Here is a 9,176-nt window from a genome sequence, read left to right on the forward strand (position 1 = left end):
TAATCTCTCATAAGAGCCATATAAGATACAACAAGATGGAAAGAGGCTCCAACACAAACACAAATACATGGTGTGCAACCTAACATACATAGACTTGATTTCTCAAGAAAATCAAGTAGGAAGCACAACATATACAAACACATGTTAGGAACAAAACTAACACATGCAAAGGGGCGAGTAACTTTCAATATAAATGAGTTGAGCACATGTTACCGCAAGGAGGAACATTGAATATATGATAGAAGCAAGATAACTAAAAGACTTGGCTTGAGATAATATAAATGATGAAGACCCCTTAATTCTTCATGATGTAGCCAAGTCTCCAATGCCCTCCAACAAGCACCTATTGATCAAGTTTTGGATTGTTGGTCCCCAACTAAGTTGGGTCCTAAGAGGTTAGTCACAATAGGCTTGGCAACCCAAATGGTTCTTTTCTTGACACCACTTTGAGCACCAACAAATTTGGCAAACACATTGCCACCCTCATCCTTACGAAGAGAATAAACATCATCAATGGTGATAGAGTTCGATGATGTACCAATAGTGCAAAAGGAGGAGATGTGGCCCTTCTCACGGCATATGTAGCAAGTTCTTTTCCTCTCCTTCTTCTCACTAGATTTATCCACAATGGAGCATTGGCTTGATTCTTCTTGGGAAGTGGCATTTCTTCAACTTGAGGTTGAATATGAGTTTGAGCTTGAGGCCGCTTCCCTTTTTGCTTCTTCTTCAAAGGGCACGATCTAACATGATGCCCTTCAATTTTGAACTTGAAGCAAACAATCTTGGACGGGTCTTTGACTTGTACTTGGCCCTTCTTCTTCTTGTTGTTGTTGATGTTGGACTTGTTCTTGTTGTTGGATTTGAATCCAAGTCCACTCTTGTCATTGGGGGATTGTTGCACACTCAACATCTTGTCAAGTTTGCATTTCCCATCATGACTCTTTACCAAGTCGTTCTTCAAAGAAGTGACTTGGGCCTTGAGCTCTTTGATTTCCTCTACATGGTTAGTAACAACACAAGTACTAGAGGAAGTAGAACCTTCATTGTTAGAGCAACAAGGCAAGGAAGATAATTCATCACAAGATTTAGCAATACTATGAGTGGATGAATTACTAGGACTAGCACATGGCAATATAGAATTTTGAGTAGTAGTGCTAGTATCCACATGAGGCTCACAAGGTGTTGCCTTTGATATGATAGCCTCATGAGCTAACTTTAGCCTATTATGGGAGGCTAGAAGATCCATATGGGAGCTAGAAAGCTTTCCATGATTTTCTTCCAACTTCCCATAATTGCTAGTTAGCAATTCAAGTTGAGCCCTTAGCTCAACATTCTCCTTCAAGATAGATGCTTCACAAGAAGTAGAGTTAGTAGCACAAGCATCATCACAAGACATATTAAGAAGAGATGGTAACATAGCATGCTCTTTTAAATAGGAAGCTTGAAGTTGCTCATGGGACTTGGTGAGGATAGAGTGCTCGCTCTCCAAGACCTTGTGGGTCTTGTCTAGATCATCTAGATCCTTAACAAGTTTATCATGACCAACACCAACTTTGGAATTTTCCTTTTTAAGCATTTTTACTTGAGCTTTAGCATGGTCTCTTTCCTTAGTGAGTTTAGAAACTATTTTATTTTGAGACACTTCAAGGGTTTCAAGTTGCTCTTCAAGAGAGGCTACGGTCTCTTGTTCTTCTTCAAGATCATTCTTTAGGGATGCAACATCATTGGCATACTCTCGTTCAAGAGCACCCTTTTTATCAATGGTGTTCTCATGCATCCAAATAAGTTTTTGGCTCTCAATAGCGGTAGTCAAGATTTCAAAGAAGTGAGAGCTAGCAATTTTATCTTTGCAAAGAACCTTGAATACACTCTTACCCTTATCGCGTAGAGAGACAACCCAATCCTCTTCTTCATATTCATCCTCATCGTTATCATCACGAGAAGTATGAGGTTCCATGGTAGGAGATACCGTGGAACCCTTGGCCATAAGACAAATATGAGAACCGTGAGATAAAGATGAGGAGTTACTTGAGGCTTCTTTCAAGATCTTGTCTTGACCAATAGAATTTTTGGTTTCCTCTACAATGTTAGTCACACAACAACTAGAGGAAATAGAAGCATTTTTATCATGGCCACAAGACAAAGCAAGCATATCATCATTAGATTTATTCAAGCAACTTACACATGATATGCAAGGACTATCAACACAAGCATGTAAATCATTTCTAGTGCTAGATGTGTTTGAGTCCGTAGATGAAACATTGCAATGAGATAGAGATGAAGAATCATCAATAGAAAGCTCAATATCAACATTGCAATTTTCATCACCACTCACCATACCATTACCTTGTGTCTTAACACACTTTGGTGAAGTGGATGAAGATGAGAACTCATCACGGCCGGAAGTGGAAGTAATACAATCATCCTTAATAATATTGGACACATCATATTTATCTTGAATTTTTGTCCATAACTCATGAGCGCTCCAAAAAGGCAAGTATGGAAAAAGACCTACATCTCGCAAAGCATTCATAAGAACATCAGAAGCTTGAGAATTGAGATATAAATTTTTCTCGTCCTCTAAAGATAGATTTTGTGAATCCATAGGAGGAGAAAAACCTATATCTACAATTTTCTCCATATGAGGGTCAATGTCCCGAAAATGACTAAGCATGCAAATTTTCCAAACATCATAATTTGTGCCATCTAATATAAGAGTGTTATCGTGCACTAATCCTCTAGCCGACATCTTTACTCTCAAGGCGGTGAAGCCTAAGAATGAGAGACCTTGCTCTGATACCAATTGAAAGGACACGGATGTCGCCTAGAGGGGGGGGTGAATAGGCGATTTAAAACTTTTACGAGATGGGCTTAACAAATGCGGAATAAAACTAGCGTTTACTTTGTCAAGCCCAAAGCCTATATACTATGGTTCACCTATGTGCACCAACAACTTATTCTAAGCAAGAGTTCACCTATGTGCACCAACAACTTATGCTAAGCAATACAAGCAAGTATGTGATAGCAAGATATATATAACTTCAAGCACGATGGCTATCACAAGGTAAAGTGCATAAGTAAAGAGCTCGGGTATAGAGATAACCAAGGCACGCGGGAGACGATGATTTATCCCGGAGTTCACACTCTTGCGAGTGCTAATCTCCGGTGGAGAGGTGCGGTTGCTTAGTGCTCCCGAACGCCACACGAGGCTCACCTTGAGGTGTGGTTGCTCGATGCACACCAACGCCACAAAGGCCTCACCCCAAGATGCGGTACTCACACCACACACCGAACGCCACGAAGGCGCCTCACCTAAATCTCCGGTGACCCTCGCCACAAAGGCCTAGGTCACGGTTCCACTAAGGGATTTCCTTCGAGGCGGAAACCGGGCCTTACACAAAGATTGGGGCACACATCCACAACTTAATTGGAGGCTCCCAACAAATCGCCACAAAGGCCTAGAATCCGTCTAGGGTTCCAAGAACCCAAGAGTAACAACTTCCTTGTTTTCACCACCACGAATCACCGTGGAGAACTCAAACCGATGCACCAAATGCAATGGCAAGAACACCACAAAGATGCTCAAGTCCTTCTCTCTCAAATTCCAACAAAGCTACAAAAGCTATTGGGGGAATAAGAGAGGAAGAACAAATAGGAGGAGGAACACCAAATTTCTCCAAGATCTAGATCTAGTGGATTCCCCTCACAAAGAGAGGGATTTGATTGGTGAAGATGTAGATCTAGATCTCCTCTATCTTTCTCTCAAATAGATGCAAGATTCATGGGAGGGAGAGGGAGATAGCAAGCTCAAAGAAGGTCAACAATGGAGGCAAAAACGAGCTCAAAACTGTTGGGGAACTTTGGGGAAGAAGACCCCTTAAATAGGGCAAGAGAAATCTGCCCGTTATGCACAAAACTCATCAAGACCGGAAGTTCCGGCCATTTGGGGCGGAACTTCCGCCCCCCGGAAGTTCCGGCCAACTTCCAGGTGAAGTAGGGCGCCCCCGGAAAGCTTACAGTATGTTTTCTGCGAGCAGATTCGTCATTTCCGGAAGTTCACCGGAAGTAGGGCGGAAGTTCCGGCCACCGGAACTTCCGGCCAACTTCCGCCAAAAAACTGCTTCACGAAAACTTCAAGAACTTTTGCATCCGGACTCCGATTTTGATGATCTTGGGCTCGTTTCGAAGCTAGTAACAAGCTCTACAAGATCATGCAGGGAACCATCACAGTCCATCAAGGTAGGATAGAAATAAATGATGAAAGGTTTGACCTATCTAAAAAAGACATGCCGGTAAAACCTCCAACCTCGAAAATGCAACAACTTGAGTTAGGAAACTCGGATTTAGGTGAAACCAATTTTGTTGTAAAGAAGATGACAAGAGCTACCCCACAAAGAGTGAAAATCTTAATAACAAGTGGGGTAGGTTTTTCTATGTATTTTAGAGTGAAACCTCTCAATACGAGAAACCGAGAAAAACTCCAATATCGAAAACGCAACAAGTGATTCATGCGGAATCCGTTTTCGATGAACTAGAGCTTGTCATGAGAATAAGCACAAGCTCTAAAACACCATATGGATAAGATACAAATAACAACCAAGAAAGATGATGCAAGGATGCAAAGGTTTGAGCTCTCCGAAGGATACGATCGAGTTACTCACTCGAGAGACCTCTTGATAGTACGGCAACTAAACTATAAACCGGTCTCCAACTACACTATGAGACCGGTGAGAAAGAAACCCTATCAAGAGCAAACCTTATACTTGCGCATTCCACTTGAGCTCGATGATGACGATCTTGACCGCAACAAGATGGAACGTCTTTCTTGCTTGTGCTTGCTTGACGAAGTCTTGTAGATTGCTCCCCCATAAACCACCATGGGAGAGCTTCTTCTTCGGCGCAACTTCACATATCCATGATCACCATATGGATGGCAAGAGTCAATCAAAGGATCTCTTCAAGATGGCTCATCTTGAACTAGCACTTCATTTCTCCATGGCAAGCTTCAAGCTTATGATCTCTTCGAGTTGGCTCATCTTGAACTTGCACTTCATTTCTTCATTCTTCATCATGTTGATGTCTTGAAGTAACTTGAGGGCTCACTTCATCTTCATCTTCAAGACATACTTGACACTTGATATCCTTCATTAATTTCTTCTTATTGCAACCTTGAAGCCAACATATGGTTCAAGAATTGCCTATGGACAACTCCTACAAATATAACTCAATGCAAACATTAGTCCATAGGGATTGTCATTAATTACCAAAACCATACATGGGGGCTCCATGCACTTTCAGAAGGTACCACCTTGTTGATGAGCCGCTGAATGTACTGAGCATAGTTGGGAGTCATGCGCTCAGAACAGAACGCCTCAGTTCACAGTAGATGAGATCACATCCATCAATTGCCCTTATGTTTTCAGTACGGCAATAGTACATCAGATTCAGGTGGTAGTTCCTGCATTCACTGGTGTCAGCTGACTTGCTGATGAGATTCTCACGGAACATCTTGGCAAGCACAAGATATGAGTAATACATCCCAGAGATAGTGGGAGGACCAGTTGTACGTTGTGAGGGATAGCAGAAAGAAATGTCACCTTTTGTGAACTTATCCTGAGAATGAATCTTGAACCCACGAGCACGGCCACCACCAAAACCCAAGGCCTCACAGAACTGAGAATAGGTGCATGTGTACTTCTCTTTGCCAGTCATCCAAGTCATAGTGCGATCATAATCATCATGGAAGAATACTATGCAATGGAATTGACGGACAAGAAGGGGACAATAGTGGCCTTCTCTCTGTTCATCATCGGGCTTCAAGCACACAAGATTATACAACACCATATTCTTCAAGGTATCAACTACAAAGCGGTACTTGGTGGCTTCATGCAAGGCAAGCTCTTCCTTGTTGATGGCCTTGGGCATCACAATGGCACCATTCTTCATACACTCTCTAGTGTTGTAGAAATCTTCCCATAGGCTTGCTTGAGTTTTGGTCCAGAAAAACCTGTCCCCACCAGTGTAAGTCCGTTCCTCAAAGCGATACGGATTTTCCTCCCTCACATTTTTCCAATCACCACGATGTGTTGTGCCCACATTGAATTGTGGCACCCTCTCAATAAGATCATCCCTGTCAGTTGCATGCTTGTCTTTCTTTTTGTGGCCAAGTTTCTTGCCTCTACCTCCAGCGGAACTCCCTGGTCCAGTATCTTGAGGTGCTCTAGGAGGTACGCGAAGGCTAGTACGGCACCCTGCAGACCTCGCATGCCTTGCTCGCTTGGGGGATGTGCCACGATCACTTGAATCACCTGTGAATAAGCAAATGGAGCGAGGATAGCAGTGGGGTAAGTGTACATGTCATCAGGAAATAGGGAGGCCAAAAAGCATAGCATATATTCAAGTGTTTTGACGGAGTTGTGGGAAAAACTGGGCGACCCGGCGTACGGTCCGGTCCAACCGGACGAGAGGCCGGGCGAGCCGGTTTCCCATCCGGTTGACCGGGCCACGCGCCGGATCGGCCGTTTGAGCGGCCGGTCGACCGGGCCTGGGGCTGGGTTCTGTCGAATTGTGAGATTTTGCCCAGAAATTCCACCACAAAATCATGCAAAAACTCATAAACTTGAAAACATACTATAGCAATAGAGTGGAATATGTGCATAGTGGTGTGAGACACTCTAATGGCATGAGGACTTACAAACCCTAACCCTAACCCTAAATTTCTCAACTTTTCCTCAAGAAGATGCAATGTGTGAGGAGGACTTAGAGATAGAGGGAAAGGGAGAATAATTTACCCGAAGACATGGTCCTCCATGCTCAAGGGAACAAGAAGAACACCTAGGTAGGGCTTGAGAGCCAAATCCCCAAGATCTCCCAAAGTAGCTTGAGAGGGACCAAATCCCTTGGTGGAGATGATGCAAGTGTCCCGATCTATGATTTGGTGAAGTTTGAGAGTCTAGTGGTGGGAAGGCCCTAGGAAGAGGTAGGGATGATGGAGGAGGCGGCAATGGTGTATGGTGGAGGGGGGAAGTGAGGAAGAAGACCCCCAAGGGGTAACCTCCTCCCCACTTAACCAGCCGCACGACCGATTTGCCGCCCGGTTGACCGGGCCAGGCGCCGGATGGCCCGACGCAGAGGCCGGTCCAACCGGGCCAGAGACCGGCCAGAGTGTTTTGCCTCGTTTCGTTCTCGGTTTGCCTCGTTTTGCCCCTATTCTTTGTGTAAATGTGTATGAATGCTCAGATGATGACATGTACATATAGATAGATAGACGATGATGAGATGAGCATAGACATGGGGTTGGAAACACAAAGTTCTCTAGGCATACCCATTGGAGTGAAAATCCAAACAAGATGCAAATAACAACAATGGGCATGATTCGAAATATATATCAAGAATCATGAATCATTTTGAAATGATTTTTGCAATAAGATCATTTAGCCTTATATAGTCAATTCAATGTGCAATTGAGGCTTAATGAGGGGCGGGGGATTACTCCCCCTATGTTAAAGCACAAATGTCATGAGACCTCGAAGAGACATGCTTGGGTCCATATAATGACATTGGGTCTATTTATGTTGGACACATAGGTATGCATCATACCAAGGTATGGTAAGATGACTATCCCCATATGTGATGTGCCTCTAAGCTAGATAGCAAGATAAATGCAAGAATATAGTGCAAGAAGTTACTCAATCTAAGTTTTTAGGATCAAGAATACCAAGTTCTCCTCTCAAGTTTACAAACCGGGCTTCATCCAAAGGCTTAGTGAAAATATCCGCCAATTGGTATGTTGTCCCCACGTGAGTGAGATCAATGTCCCCATTGGCAACATGGTCACGTAGGAAGTGATGGCGAATGTCAATGTGTTTGGTGCGACAATGTTGAACCAGGTTATTGGCGATCTTTATTGCACTTTCATTGTCACATAGAAGAGGCACTGTACCAAGAGACACACCATAGTCTTTCAAGGTTTGCTTCATCCATAACAACTAAGTGCAACAAGATGCCGCGGATATATATTCGGCTTCGGCGGTGGATAAAGCGGTGGTGTTTTGTTTCTTGGATGACCAACTCGCCAATGACCGGCCAATAAATTGGCAAGCCCCGGAGGTAGACTTCCGGTAAACCTTATCACCGGCCCAATCGGAATCCGAATAGCCAATGAGTTCAAAGGTTGACCCCTTTGGATACCATAGCCTGAGAGTAGGAGTGAGAACAAGGTATATTAGAATCCGTTTGACCGCCATCAAATGGCTCTCCTTAGGAGCAGATTGAAAACGATCACACATCCCTACACTTAGCATGATATCCAGCCTAGAGGCGCAAAGGTAGAGAAAGGATCCTATCATGGAGCGGTATGCCTTTATATCCACATCCTTCTCACCGTCACATGAGCCAAGTTGCCCCTTTACGGGCATGGGTGTCTTCATTGGGCTTGCATTGGTCATGTTGAACTTCTTGAGCATGTCCTTCACATACTTTTCTTGAGAGATGAAAGTGCCTTTTGCAAGTTGCCTCACTTGGAAGCCTAGGAAGAACTTCAACTCTCCCATCATGGACATCTCGAATTTCCTAGTCATCAATAGCTCAAAAGCTTTGTTATGATTGGGGTTAGTTCCACCAAAGATAATATCATCAACATATATTTGACATGTAAATAAGCCACCCCCTTTAACCCGTTTGGTGAAAAGGGTGGAATCGACCGTACCCATGCAAAACCCATCATGTAGTAAGAAATCCCTAAGGAACTCATACCAAGCACGTGGAGCTTGCTTGAGACCGTAGAGTGCCTTATGGAGTAAATACACGTGGTTGGGTCGGCGTGGGTCTTCGAAACCCGGGGGTTGAGCCACATAAGCGGTTTCTTTTAAGGGGCCATTCAAAAATGCACTTTTCACATCCATTTGATATAGTTTGAAATTGTGGAAAGATGAAAATGCAAGCAAAAGGCGAATAGCTTCAAGACGGGCTACCAGCGCAAAGGTATCCTCAAAATCCATACCTTCTATTTGGGCAAACCCTTGCGCCACTAACCTTGCTTTGTTTCGTATGACAATGCCATTCTCATCTTGCTTGTTCTTGAATACCCATTTGGTCCCAATAACATTGATGCGATGATCCTTGGGTCTCTCAACTAGAGACCATACTTCATTACGAGTGAAACACTCCAATTCTTC

This window comes from Lolium perenne, chromosome 6, assembly GCF_019359855.2.
Source record: "Lolium perenne isolate Kyuss_39 chromosome 6, Kyuss_2.0, whole genome shotgun sequence".
In the NCBI taxonomy this organism is placed as follows: Eukaryota; Viridiplantae; Streptophyta; class Magnoliopsida; order Poales; family Poaceae; genus Lolium; species Lolium perenne.